We start from the raw sequence: 14,601 nt of genomic DNA on the forward strand, positions 1-14,601 counted from the left end.
TATATGTATTATATTTAATTATACAATTTCACATAACATATGTTATAATATATGTATTATAAATAATTATACATGATATATAATTGTGTCACAATATTGCATAAAATATTATGGTATATTTTGGTATATTATCTATTATATAATTTTAATGTATCCTTTTTAATTCTAATATATCCTTTGGAACTTACAAAAGTGTCTAAAAGTGAATAAGCCACCTATAAATTTACTGATATTTACTTATTTATTGATCTATTTTTACTAAAACTGTTTCTGTTTCATACAGAATTAGTTTTCTAATAACTTAAAACAATAAATGTGAAAGAAAAGCAATATGATAATATAGATAGATAGATAGATAGATAGATAGATAGATAGAGAAAAGAGTGTGATAATTTAAGAATATGAAAGTTTCTTACCCATCTGCCCCAAAGCCCACATCTTTGTCTGTGTGTGAGGTTGTGCATTCACACTGGGAAGAGTGGTTTGAAAATTTAGGGCACAGGAGCTAGCTTGAATTCCTGAGCATTCTGAAGCACACCTACAGGAAAAGACACTAGACTGAGGAAGAAAGGCATTATTATACATTCCATTCACAACCGTGTCACCAAATTAACTGAAGCAATCAGAAGTAATCCTTGAGAACTATAGGATGTCTTTCCTACTGTAGTTACCTCAAGTTTGTCTTCATAATTTTAAAGACACTGCCCTAACTGGAGTTAGTCATCCCTCATGTATAACCACATTCAGAGTAGTAAGAACACAAGTAAGGCTACAGCAGCTCATTAGCAATGTGCTCCAATCAGGATGATTATCAAGAATAGAAATGAAATTATAAAGACTTACCTACAGAATACTTTTGTACTCACTGTTGGATGACAAAATTATATAATCTGTGTTGTGAGGAGAAGAAAAAAACTTAATGTGACTACTTCAAAGATTCAAAACTAATATTTGACATGAACTTTATAATTTAAAATGGCTTTGGTACATTCAGCAGCACTACATTTGTTATTATTTAATTATACCCATCATTCACACTTGTTCTCATAAAATGCCTAACATCAAATAAATTTTCTCCTGATGGGTCTCTTCACATTGAAGTATATAAAAATGGGTTATTCCAAATTAAGATCCTTAATGAGTACTAAAACCCTTTCCAAAAGTGACCAGTGGTGGGCACTGTTCATGCATAATCATCAATGAGGACTAATTAATTATAAATCTTCTTAAATAAAATATTTTGTCTGATCTGTCATCTGTGCCTATTACTATCAGGTTTTTAGTTATACACGCACTGGTATACAGCCTTATCAAAATCCAGAAAGAATAACCTTTGGATATTTTACTCCAATAATCTGAAATTCCTAAGAGAGCTGACACAGAAGAAACTGCCTCTACCTGAGCCCCAAAACATCACCAGCACTGCATGGCTTTACAACCGAAAGGGAAATAAGCATGGGATATATTTGTATGGTTTTGCTTTATACCTTAATAGAATCATACCTATTTCTTTTTGATGGCTTTCACATATTTCCCAGGTTCACTCAGGCTGGATGGCCAAATAGCTGAAGAAGAAAAGACACATCTGTCTTGTCTAAAAGTTGAGAATGCTCAAAATAGTTCTGTGACAGATTTATACCAAGGAAACTGCTTTATTAGATTTCCAGTAGTATCACAGGCATTTGAGCTAGTCAGCTTACACACACACACACACACACACACACACACACACACAGAGAGAGAGAGAGAGAGAGAGAGAGAGAGAGAGAGAGAGAGAGATTTCTACTTCCTCAGTGTTTTAGAGGTCTCATTCTATGATGATTACACCACTGTTTCCTACCTGAAGTAGGACCATAAGAGAAGAATTCTTGGCAGAACATAAATACTCATGTCATAGCCAGGAAGCAAAAATAGAGAAAGCAGAAAGGATCTGGTCCCATCATACCCTCCAAAGTGTGTCTCAATAGCATGAACAAAATCAACTAGGATGAATATCCCTAAAGTGCTGTGGCTGGAGACAAGAGCTTTAACACAGGAAACTATGGAGGAAATCCATATCCAAGCTAAAATGCCAATGTTTATTGTACACTGCTCTCCATGTATAATCGCTGTCCCTTTATTATGAATACCTTAATAGTAAAATTTATGTTTATAAAAAATTATATTTGTGCATGTGTGTACAAGTCTACAATTTCCTAGGCACAACAAATTTATTTTTGGTTTTTCGAGACAGGGTACCTGTGTGTAGCTTTGGAGCCTATCCTGGCATTTGCTCTGAAGACCAGGCTGGCCTTGAACTCACAGAGATCCACCTGCCTCTGCCCCCTGAGTGTGGGATTAAAGGCTTGTGCCACCAATGGCACAACACATGTTTAATACTAAGTATTTTCTGACTCTGTGTTGACTAGTATATATTTTTCAAACACCATGACTCAACTGAAAATGTCAATATATGTGGAACACTGAATATGTTATCAGCTACTCAGAGAGATTTCAGAAGGTCTTCCCTTAACAATGAATACGTTATCTAAAGAAGATGGGATTTGGCTATACCTACTGGCGTGATCTTTAAAGGAAAACACCATATGCCCTACCTCTTCACAGCATCTGTAATAGAAAAATTAACTACTTTAAACCTGATACTGGCCCTATCCCAAAACACTGAAAAAATTATCCACATTTTGATCCCTTTCGGCTGATTGACCCAGGAACAAGGTGAGGGAGTCTCTGCCCTTACCCAACTCTCGCCCAAACCATCACTCACCCCGACCACCCTGGGCCTGCACCTGCCTACTTGGGGTAGACACACACAGACAAAGAGGAGCTCCCTGAAACTGGAAACACCCTACTCTTCCATCTCTTTCCACCAAACGATCTACAATGAGTGAGGAGACTACCAGTAGAGGCAAGACCATCCAGAGTTGTGGACATTGAATTCCTGGCACCCACATACCACTGGGTCACAAGAGGAGATAGAGAGACCCCACCTGCACCCACTAGAAGAAGATATGGGAAGAAGACAAAATAAGATTTCACTCAACAACAGAAAGACCAATATGACACCACCAGAATCTAGGGATTCCACTCCAGCAAGATCTGAAAAGCCCAACACAGAGCATGAAGATGAGATGGACCTCGAAAATTATCTCAACAAGATGATAGAGACCTTTAAAGAGGAAACAAGAAAATCCCTTAAAGAAATAGAAGAAAAAGCAAACAAAAAATTACACAAAATGGAGGAAAACACAAACCAAAAAATTCAAGAAATAAACAAATCTCTAAAAGAATCTAAAGAAACCCTAGAAAAACCATCCAAACAAGTGAAGGAAGTTCTTGAAAAGCATGAAAACTGAAATAGACACAATAAAGAAAACACAGAATGAGGCGATGCTGGAAATGGAAAGACTGGATAAATGATCGGGAACTAAAGATGTGAGTATAACCAATAGAATTCAAGAGATGGAAGAGAAAATCTCAGCTATTGAAGACTTGCTAGAGGATATACATTCATCAACCAAAGGAAACCTCAAGTCCAACAAATCCCTAACACAAAATATCCAGGAAATATGGGATACCATAAAAAGACCAAACCTAAGAATAATAGGTGTAGAAGAAGGTGAAGAAACACTGCTCAAAGGTACAGAAAACATATTCAACAAAATCATAGAAGAAAACTTCCCCAACCTACAGAAGGATATGCCTATGAAAGTACAAGAAGCTTACAGGACACCAAACAGACTGGACCACAAAAAGAAGTCCCCCGACACATAATAATCAAAACACCAAATCTACAGAATAAAGAGAAAATATTAAGAGCAGCAAAGGAAAAAGGCCAAGTAACATATAAAGGCAAACCAATCAGAATCACACCCGACTTCCCAATGGAAACTCTGAAAGCCAGAAGGTCTTGGATAGATTCCTTACAAGCACTAAGAGAGCATGGATGTCAACCTAGACTACTGTACCCAGCAAAACTTTCAATCACTATAGATGGAGAAAACAAGATATTCCGTGACAAAAACAGATTTAAAAAATACATATCCACAAATCTAGCACTACAGAAGGTTCTGGAAGGAAAACTCCAACCCAACGAACATAACTACACTCACAAAAACACAGGCAATAGATAATCTAATTTTACCAAACACAAGAAGAAACAGTAGGGTGAAATCCACACATAATGACACCACCAACATTAAATCAAAAAAATCCAAGAACCAATGAACAATGGACATTAATATCCCTAAATGTCAATGGTCTTAACTTACCCATAAAAAGATATAGGCTAACAGAATGGATACAAAGACAGAATGCATCCTTCTGCTGTTTACAAGAAACCCACCTCAATTTCAAAGATAGGCGATACCTAAGAGTAAAAAGATGGGAAAAAATTTTTCAATCAAATGGGCTCAAGAAACAAGCTGGTGTAGCAATCCTAATATCTAACAAATTAGACTTTAAACTAAAATCAATCAAAAGAGATGAAGAAGGGCATTTCATACTCATCACAGGAAAAGTCCATCAAGATGAAGTCTCAATCCTGAACATCTATGCTCCAAATACGAAGGCACCCACATTTGTAAAAGAAACATTACTAAAGGTCAAACCACACATAAAACCACACACACTTATAGTAGGAGAATTCAACACCCGCCTACACCACTAGACAGGACTGCCAGACAGAAATTTAACAAAGAAACAAAGGATCTGACAGAAGTTATGACCCAGCTGGGTTTAACAGATATCTATAGAACACTTCATCCAAACACAAAAAAATATACATTCTTCTCAGCACCACATGGAACATTCTCAAAAATTGACCACATAGTTGGCAGCAAAGCAAAGCTCCGCAGTTAAAAAAGAATTGAAATAAACCCCTGTATCTTATCACATCACCATGCGGTAAAGCTAGAATTCAACAGCAAAAGTATTGCAGAAAACCTACATATGCGTGGAACATGAATAACACCCAATTGCACCATTCCTGGGTTGATGAAGAAATAAAAAAAGAAATTAAAGACTTCCTAGAATTTAATGAGAATGTTGACACAACATACCCAAACTTATGCGACACTCTGAAAGCAGTGCTAAGAGGAAAGTTAATAGCACTAAGTGCCCACATGAAGAAAGTGGAGAAAAGTCACATTAGAGAATTGACTGAACAACTGAAAGGTAAAGAGCAAAAAAAGCAAACTCACCAAGGAGGAGTAGACGCCAGTAAATAATAAACCTGAGGGCTGAAATCAATAAAGTAGAAACTAGGAAAACAGTACAAAGAATCAATGAAACAATGAGTTGGTTTTTGAGAAGATCAACAAGATAGACAAATCTCTATCCAAACTAACAAAAAGGCAGAAAGAGAGCATGCTAATTAACAAAATCAGAAATGAAAAGGGGGATACATCAACAGACACTGAGGAAATCCAGAGAATCTTCAGGTCATATTTTGAAAACCTGTACTCCACAAAATTCGAAAATCTAAAGGAAATGGACAGTTTTCTGGATTAATATAATATCACTTACCAAAATTAAACCAAGAACAGAAAAGCAGTTTAAATCAACCTATAACCCCTAATGAAATAGAAGCAGTCGTTAAAAGCCTCTCAACCAAAAAAAAGCCCAGGGTCAGATGGCGTCACTGAAGAATTCTACCAGAAATTTAAACGAGAGCTAATTCCAGTACTCCTTATTGCTAGAGCAATAAGACAAGAAAAGGCCATCAAATGGATACAAATTGGAAAGGAAGAAGTCAAACTTTCACTATTTGCAGATGACATGATAGTCTACATTAGTGACCCGAAAAACTCTACCAGGGAACTCCTACGGCTGATAAACACCTTCAGCAAGGTAGCAGGATACAAAATTAACTCAAAAAAATCAGTAGCCCTACTATATACAGATGATAAATCCAATGAGAAAGAAATCAGGGAAACATCACCTTTCACAATATCCACAAGCAACATAAAATATCTTGGGGTAACACTAACCAAAAAAGTGAAAGACCTGTACAATAAGAACTTTGAGACTTTAAAGAAAGAAATTAAAGAAGATACCAGAAAATGGAAAGATCTCCCATGCTCTTGGATAGGTAGAATTAACATAGTAAAAATGGCAATCCTGCCAAAAGCAATCTACAGATTCAATGCAATCCCCATCAAAATCCCAACACAGTTTTTCACAGACATTGAAAGAACAATACTCAACTTTATATGGAAAAATAAAAAACCCAGGATAGCCAAAACAACTCTTTACAATAAAGGATCTTCTGGAGGCATCACTGTCCCCGACTTCAAGCGCTACCATAGAGCCATAGTTCTGAAAATAGCTTGGTACTGATACAAAAATAGACAGATAGACCAATGGAATGGAATTGAAAACCCTGATATTAACCCATGCACCTACGAACACCTTATTTTTGACAAAGGTGCTAAATCTATACAATGGAAAAAAGATAGCATCTTCAACAAATGGTGCTGGCACAATTGGATTCGGACATGCAGAAAATTCAGATAGATCCATACCTGTCACCATGCACAAAACTTAAGTGCAAATGGATCAAAGATCTCAGCATAAATCCAGCCACACTGAATCTTCTAGAAGAGAAAGTGGGAATTACTCTTGAACAAATTGGCACAGGAGACGGCTTCCTGAACATTATGCCAGTAATTGCATAATGAGGTCTGCAATTAATAAATGGGACCTCCTGAAACTGAGAAGCTTCTGCAAGGCAAAGGAAACAGTAAGTAGGACAAAACGACCACCCACAGAATGGGAAAAGATCTTCACCGATCTCACATCTGACAGGACTGATTTCCAAAATATATAAGGAGCTCAAGAAGCTAGCCACCAAAACACCAAACCATGAAATTAAAAAGTGGGGTGCAGAACTAAATAGAGAATTCTCAACAGAGGAATCTGAAATGGCTGAAAGACACTTAAGAAAGTGCTCAAAATCCTTGACCATCAGAGAAATGCAACTCAAAACAACTCTGAGATACCACCTCACACCTGTCAGAATGGCTAAAATCAAAAATACCAATGACAATCTATGCTGGAGAGGATGTGGAGAAAAAGGAACACTCCTCCATTGCTGGTGGGAGTACGAACTTGTAAGACCACTCTGGAAATCAGTATGGCAGTTGCTCAGAAAAATGGGAATCAGTCTACCTCAAGATCCAGCCATTCCTCTCTTGGGTATATACCCAAATAGTGCATGTTCATACAACAAGGACATATGTTCAACCATGTTCATAAAAGCATTGTTTGTAATAGCCAGAACCTGGAAGCAACCTAGATGCCCCTCAACTGAAAAAAGGATTGAGAAAATGTGGTACATTTATACAATGGAGTACTACTCAGCAGAAAAAAGCAATGGAATCTTAAAATTCGCAGGCAAATGCATGGAACTAGAAGAAACCATCCTGAGTGAGGTAACCCAGTCACAAAAAGACAAACATGGTATGTACTCACTCATATACGAATTTTAGACATAGAGCAAAGGATTACCAGCCTATAATCCTCTTCACCAAAGCAACTAGGAAACATGAAGGACTCTAAGGGATGAATGGTCCTCAGGAATGGGAAGTGGCCTGAACTCCTGAGCCAATTGGGAGCATGAGGGCAGGAGGCAGGGAGTTGCTACAATAAGAGCAAGAGAAGAGGAGTAGAGGAGAGGAAATGCAGGAGCAGAAATATTGAGTTGGGGGAAGAATAGAGGAGAGAGAGCAGGATGAGAGATACCATATCAGAGGGAGCCACTATAGGTCCAAGAAGAGATCTGGAACCAGGGAGATCTCCAGAGACCTACAAGGATGACACGATCTGACAATCCAGGCAATGGTGGAGAGGATAACCTAAAAGCCCTTCCCCTAAAATGAGATTGATGACTTCTCTTTATGCTATCCTAGAGCCCTCATCCAGTGGCTGATGGAAGCAGAGACAGACATCCACAGATATACACTGAGCTGAAATCCGGAATTTAGTTGAAGAGAGGGAGGAATGAAGAGCAAGGGGTCTGTACCAGGTTGGAGAAACCCACAGGAACAGTTGGCCTGAACAAGGGAGAACACATTGACCGCTGATGCTGTCTGGGACTGATCCAGACCCCTGAACATGGATGTCAATAAGGAGGCCTCTGCACTCCAGGAAGCCTCTGGTGGTGGATTAGTATTTTTCCTTGGTGTAAGAAGGGACTTTGAGAGCCCATCCCACGTGAAGGGTTACACTCTGGCCCTGGACACATGGGGAAAGGCCCAGGACCACCACAGGAAGATTTGTTGGACTTTGCAGAGCCTCCATTGAAGGCCCTACCTGCCTGGGGAGTGGTGGGTGGATGGGGTGGGGGGGAAGGTTGGGGATGGGGGAGGAGGGATGAGGGTGAGGGGAGGGAGAGGGAGAAGGGACTTACATGTGAAACAAGCTTGTAAAATTAAAAATATAAAAAATAAAAAAATTATCCACATTTTAGAGATAAAGAACTGATATTCAAAGTGACCAGAGAATTTTCCTTATGGTGATTTTAGAGTTGTAATTTTCTTGTAGTATTTATATACTAAATTTCCCCACAAACATAATAAATCTCAAAAGAAACATAAGTAAGAAAAACTAAATCATCTTTACAAACAGAATATTTAGCTATAGAAAAATTAATAGAACTTTGAGAGGCAGGTTACAATAACAATTAAACTTTCTAGCAGTTAAGAATTAAAATGTTGTCATATAAATGGCACAATAGTCAGTTAAAAAGAAAATAGAAATTGCATAGACATTTGCTTTGTTGTAAATTCATGGTATAAGCACTTTTATTGTAGCTTATAAACTTAATGATATTACATCATTCTGGACAAAGAAAATATCAGCAATATTTCTTTGAAGGCTTCTCCTTCAAAGGGATATGTCCATTGAAAATATGCTTTTAAAATTCATTAATATTGTAAATTGTATAACACAATACCAAATTGTGTGTGTGTGTGTGTATGTGTAAACGTGAATGATCATCATATTTAAGTTCTCCTATAAAGTCTTTTTCTCTTGTAATGTGTTTCTAATTTGCTCCTACATGAAAAGAACTTGTGTCATTACTTAAGTAGAAATTGGATCATACCTCATCCTGCTAACAGCTGTCAAGTACTAGGAAACATTCTAAAAATGTAAAATATCAAAGATGCACATCTTGGCATTTATCATGCAAGGGTGAGTCGTTTTCTGGATTTTATTTTACCCAAAAGAATACAGATAACAATTAGCTTATTGTCATATATACTGAATTCCAATTTGTCATAATATTACCGGATGAATGACTATAAAAATGCACAATAGTACATTACTTCTTTTGGGGGGTTAATAGTTTTTTCATAAGTTCAAATTAGGAACAAACTTGCTTCACATGTCAATCCGTTCTCCCTCTCCCTCCCCTCCCCTGAGCCCCCCACCAGTCCCCTACCTCATCACTCCTCTGCTCCCCAAGGAGGGTAGGGACCTTCATGGGGGCTCCCCAAAGTCTACCACATCATCCTGGGCCAGACCTAGGCCCTTTCCCATGTGTCCCCCATGTGTCCAGGCCTAGAGAGCATCCCTTCACATGGGATGGGCTCTCAAAATCCCTTCTTACACCAGGGAAAAATACTGATCCACTACCAGGGGCTCCACAGAGTGCCAAGGCCTGCTCATTGACATCCACATTCAGGGACCTTGATCAGTCCAGTGCGGGCCTCCCAAACAGCAGGCTGTGGTTCATGTGCTCCCCCTTATTCAGACCAGCTGTTTCTGTGGGTTTCACCAGCCTGGTACTGACCCCTTAGATCTTCATTCCTCCCTCTCTGCAACTGGATTCCAGAGTTCAGCTCAGTGTATAGCTGTGGATATCTGCCTCTGCTTCCATCAGCCACAGGATGAGTGCTCTAGGATGTCATATAAAGTAGTCATCAGTCTCATTATAGGGGAAGGGCAATTAGGATAGACTCTCCACCATTGCCTAGATTGTCAGTTGGTGTCATCCTTGTAGATCTCTGGAAATCTCTCCTCGGACCTATAATGGCTCCCTCTGTTATAGTATTGCTCATCCTGCTCTCCTCTGAGTACTTCTTAATGTATTGTATATATACATAGATAAAAAGAGAAAATAACATTGTGTGGAACACACCCTTCTGTTCATTTTCATTTCTCTGTCAGGTCAACTTGCCTCACGCCAAAATAATTCATTTCTGTTCATCAGTTTAACAATTTCCAGTTACCGGTTCTCCAGCAAAAAGTATCCTAGCATGTCTGGGAAACAGAAAATACCACCTGCCAAGACATAAACCATCCTTTTCATCAGTGTTGTAACAATTAATGACAGTTCTGACTATAATTGGATGTTTCTATTTTGTTTTATTTAGGATTACATTGTGTGACGTCTGTGTATTTCACAGCTTAACTTTTCTTCAGTTGCCATAGCTCATTAAGCGGGGAAGAAGGAAGATGGGAAGCACAAATTAAATGGCAACATATACTTGGAGGCTCCCTAGAGTCTTGCCAGGACTCAAAGGTTAGAGTATTTCTTAGTTTTCCATTCTGTGCTATATGGAACATTTCTTGTTGTCCTAGACAATGCTTTCTTAATGGAATACTATAGGAATTTTGCATAATTCCAAATTCAAAGCAGAATAGTTGGAAAAGCAAAAAGGCAAAAAGAAAAAAAAATACCACCAGAAAACATAATGTCTGTTTCCTTTTTCTATCCCATAAAACATATATATTTAAAGTGCTTATTTTATATTAAGAAGCTTTTGTTGTATTTTAAGCTCTAGAAATAAATTCTAAAAAAGTATTAATAGATAACTCTTGTTTTATTACTGTGTATGTTGTTATTACATTTTGAGGTTATTTACATTTGTCTTGTTAAAAGTAAAGATTCTATAATCTAGTGAGCAGTATGTCTGGTCTAGACACGTGTGTCAAACATGGCATAATATTCTTAGCCAGTTGAAGGGGAACTGAAAAGGCAAAATAGAGGGAAGCTGACTATTCACATCTGGAGGATTATAGGTGTAGAATGGATGCAATGCTAATGAATCTGAAAGAGGTGTGGAATGGATGATTACCAAAATCATGCTGACTGAATATAGACTGAAGTAGACAAATGCAAGTTATATTGTATAAACTGAAAATGAACTGCAATTTTAAAGATAAAATCAAAACCATTCATGAATAAACTTAACAAAGCTCACTACAAAGCTCATATATGATAATGATGATAAAATACTGCTGACAGCATTTAATGACACTTCAATTACGTCAAAGTACTCCTTTTATAAACAAATCATGCCATTTAAATTTTATATTACACTTTCTTACCCCTTTCCATCAAAGTTGGTGCTAGCTCCTCGCCTAAAATAAAAAGCTATTAGGCAGGGCTAGTTACAGAATCCTTTTCTATGGTTGTCTGATGAGAAGCACAGGACTGGAAACTATTTCTTTCCTAAGGTGTGGCTCATGCCAGCATCATTTCTCCAGTACTCTCACCTCCTTGTATGGTTGGTCCAAGAGAAGGACACATCTCTAAACAAACAGATCTGCTTACTGCTTAATTATGATTTAGCCTAAAATGATCAGTAAGATTTCTGATTGGAAATTATTTTCACATACTATTAATACATATGAAAAGATCTTTTATGTCTAACATATCCTTGTGCAAAAAGATAATAACCTCACAAATAAATCTTTACTTACACTGTGAAATTTCCTGACAATTGGAAAAACAATAATTTTAAGTAAATGAAACCTTCTTCCACACATATATTAAATTGGGTTTATTATTTCCAATAAGTACAGGTCACCTTCTAGAGGTAAAGGGGTTTTTACTATTAGTATAATAGTACATACAATGTATTTATGATTGAAATTGTTATGGAGATGACTGTGGGTTTGCCTTGTTTAAAATGCATCTACTGTTTGTTTTAATTAAAATTTTAAAGAAATCATTAAAGATATAGAATTTAATATAGAACATAAAATGACTCTACTCAATATAATTTCCATATTATGTAATATTTTCAACGAATACCAAGTGTGTTATTGCCACCCAGTAACTAGAGCTCAAACATTTTAAGTGAATGAGTTTTAGAGTGTTATGAGTGAATGAGTGTTATTCAATAAATAACAACATTTATATCTGGTTATAGTTTCTTCTTACTTCAGAATTGTGAGAAAGGTATTAAAATATTACCTTAATAATTTCTTAATTGCCACTTTGAATTCTTTTATAGTTCTAACATGAAGCTACCATAATCAAAATGTGTTTATTTATTGTCTTGCCAATATGTATTTAGAAGTCTCTCTCTGTGTAACAACAATTAAAGGAAAATAGCCGTGATTTTGAAAGAAATCAAGGGGATAGAGCACTTAGGAGGATTTGGAAGGAAAGGTAAGGGGGATATAATGTAATTACAATCATAAAAAAATTAGAAAATTTTAAAAAGCACAGAATTTCATCCTGTCAATTTTTAAAATATAACCATACTGGGAAAGAAAATGGCATCAATGATTACAGTACCTACAGCCAAGCTGCAGTCCAGCAGGGCTACAATGCTTACACAGCCCAGCCAACTCAAGGATATGCACAGACAACCCAGGCATATGGGCAACAAAGCTATGGAACCTCTGGACAGACTACTGATGTCAGCTCTACTCAGGCTCAGACCACTGCTACCTATGGGCAGAGTGCATATGCAACTTCTTATGAACACCCTCCCACTGATTATACCACTCCAACTGCCTTCCAGACAGTCAGCCACCCTGTCCAAGGATATGGCACTGGTGCTTATGACACCACCACTGCAACAGTCACCAAAACACAGACCCTTTTATGAATCTCAGTCTGCATATGGCACACACCTGCCTACCCAGCCTATGGACAGTAGAGAGCAGCCACTGCTCCTACAAGAGCACAGGATGCTAATATGACAGCTGAGACTAGTCAATCTCAATCTAGCACATGGGTTATATAATCAGCCAGCTTAGAATATAGACAAAGTAACTACAGTTATCCCCGGGGTACCTGGGAAATACCCCAAACAGCCATTCACTGTGCCTTCATCCTATCCTCCTACCAGCTACTCCTCTTCATAGATGACGTTAGAATCAGAACAGTTACTCTCAGCATAACACCTATGGGCAACTGAGCAGCTATGTATAGTAGCATAGTAGCTATGATCAACAAAGTAGCTATGAGCAGCAGCCTCCCACAGTTAGCCCCCCAGACTGGATTCTACAGCCAGGCTCCAATTCAATACAGCCAACAGAGCAGAAGCTACAGGCAGCAGAGGCCCATGGATGAAGGACCAGATCTTGATCTAAGGCCTTTCTGTAGACTCTGGCGAAAACTCTGACAACAGTGCAATTCATGTGCAAGGTTTAAATGACAATGTGAGTTTGGATGATATTGCAGACATCTTTAAGCAGTGTGGGGTTGTCAAGATGAACAACAGAACTGGGCAACTCATGATCCACATCTACATGGGTATGGAAACAGGAAAGCCTTCACAGAGTCCTGTGAAGACCTGGAATATACCAAGGCTTCTGTGGAATTGTTTAATGGAAAAGATTTTCTAAGAAGCAAACTCAAAGTTTCTCTTGCCTGAAAGAAGGTTCCAATGAAATGCATGTGGGATGGCATGCCACATCGAGAGGGCAGAGGGATGCCACCACCACTTACTGGAGGGCCTGGAAGACCCATGGGTCTCGTGGGAGGCCATAGAGGAAGCAGAGGAGGCTTCCTCCCACGGGGGGCTGGGACTCCGGAGGGAACCCTTCTGGAGGAGGGAATGTCCAGCACTTTGCTGGAGACTGGCAGTGTCCCAATCCCGGCTATGGAAACCAGAGCTTCACCTGGAGAACAGAATGAAACAAGTGTAAGGACCCTAAGATTAAGGGCTTCCTTCTGCCACCTTTGTCACCTTCAGGTGGTGATCATGGCTGAGGCAGCCCTGGTGGCATGAGGAGAGGAAAAGTTGGACTTATGGAACGTGTTGGTCGTGGAGGAAATGTTCAGAGGTGGCCGAGGTGGATAGAGAGGTGGCCGAGGTGGAGAGAGAGATGGCTGAGGTGGAGAGAGAGGTGGCTTCTGAGGTGGTCGTGGCATGGACCGAGGTGGCTTTGGTGAAGGAGGACAAGGTGGTCCTGAGGGCCCTCCTGGACCATTGACAGAACAGATGAGAGGAAGAAGAGGCAGATAGGGAGGTCCTGGGAAAATGGATAAAGGCGAGCACCATCAGGGATGTAGAAACCAGCCCTTCTAAAGAGACCAGCAGAGCTGCGTTGACAACCAGATTTATTTTTAAACCAGAAAATGTTTTAAAATCTAATAATTCCTTGTTTATAATGTAGGCCACAACATTATGATTATTGCTTGTCTGTACTTTAGTATTTTCACCATCTGCGAAGAAACATTAAAACAAATTAAATGGTAGTATAATGAGTTTTCTTTTTTCCTTTTAAAGATGGTTGATTTAAGACTTAACAAAGGGAACCCCTTGTGAGCATGCTCAGTGTCATTGAGGAGAACCAAGAAAGCTTCAATGTTCATGGTTGTGATTTTTATTTAGATAAAATCCCAAATGTTTA

General features: G+C 38.5%; 1 pseudogene; it reads left to right on the forward strand.

Moving 5' to 3' along the window:
• Nucleotides 1-13,307: 13,307 nt before the first annotated feature.
• LOC100765349 lies at nucleotides 13,308-14,276 on the forward strand (annotated as a pseudogene).
• The last annotated feature ends 325 nt before the right edge of the window (nucleotides 14,277-14,601 follow it).

Source organism: Cricetulus griseus (assembly GCF_003668045.3).
Source record: "Cricetulus griseus strain 17A/GY chromosome 1 unlocalized genomic scaffold, alternate assembly CriGri-PICRH-1.0 chr1_0, whole genome shotgun sequence".
Taxonomy (NCBI): domain Eukaryota; kingdom Metazoa; phylum Chordata; class Mammalia; order Rodentia; family Cricetidae; genus Cricetulus; species Cricetulus griseus.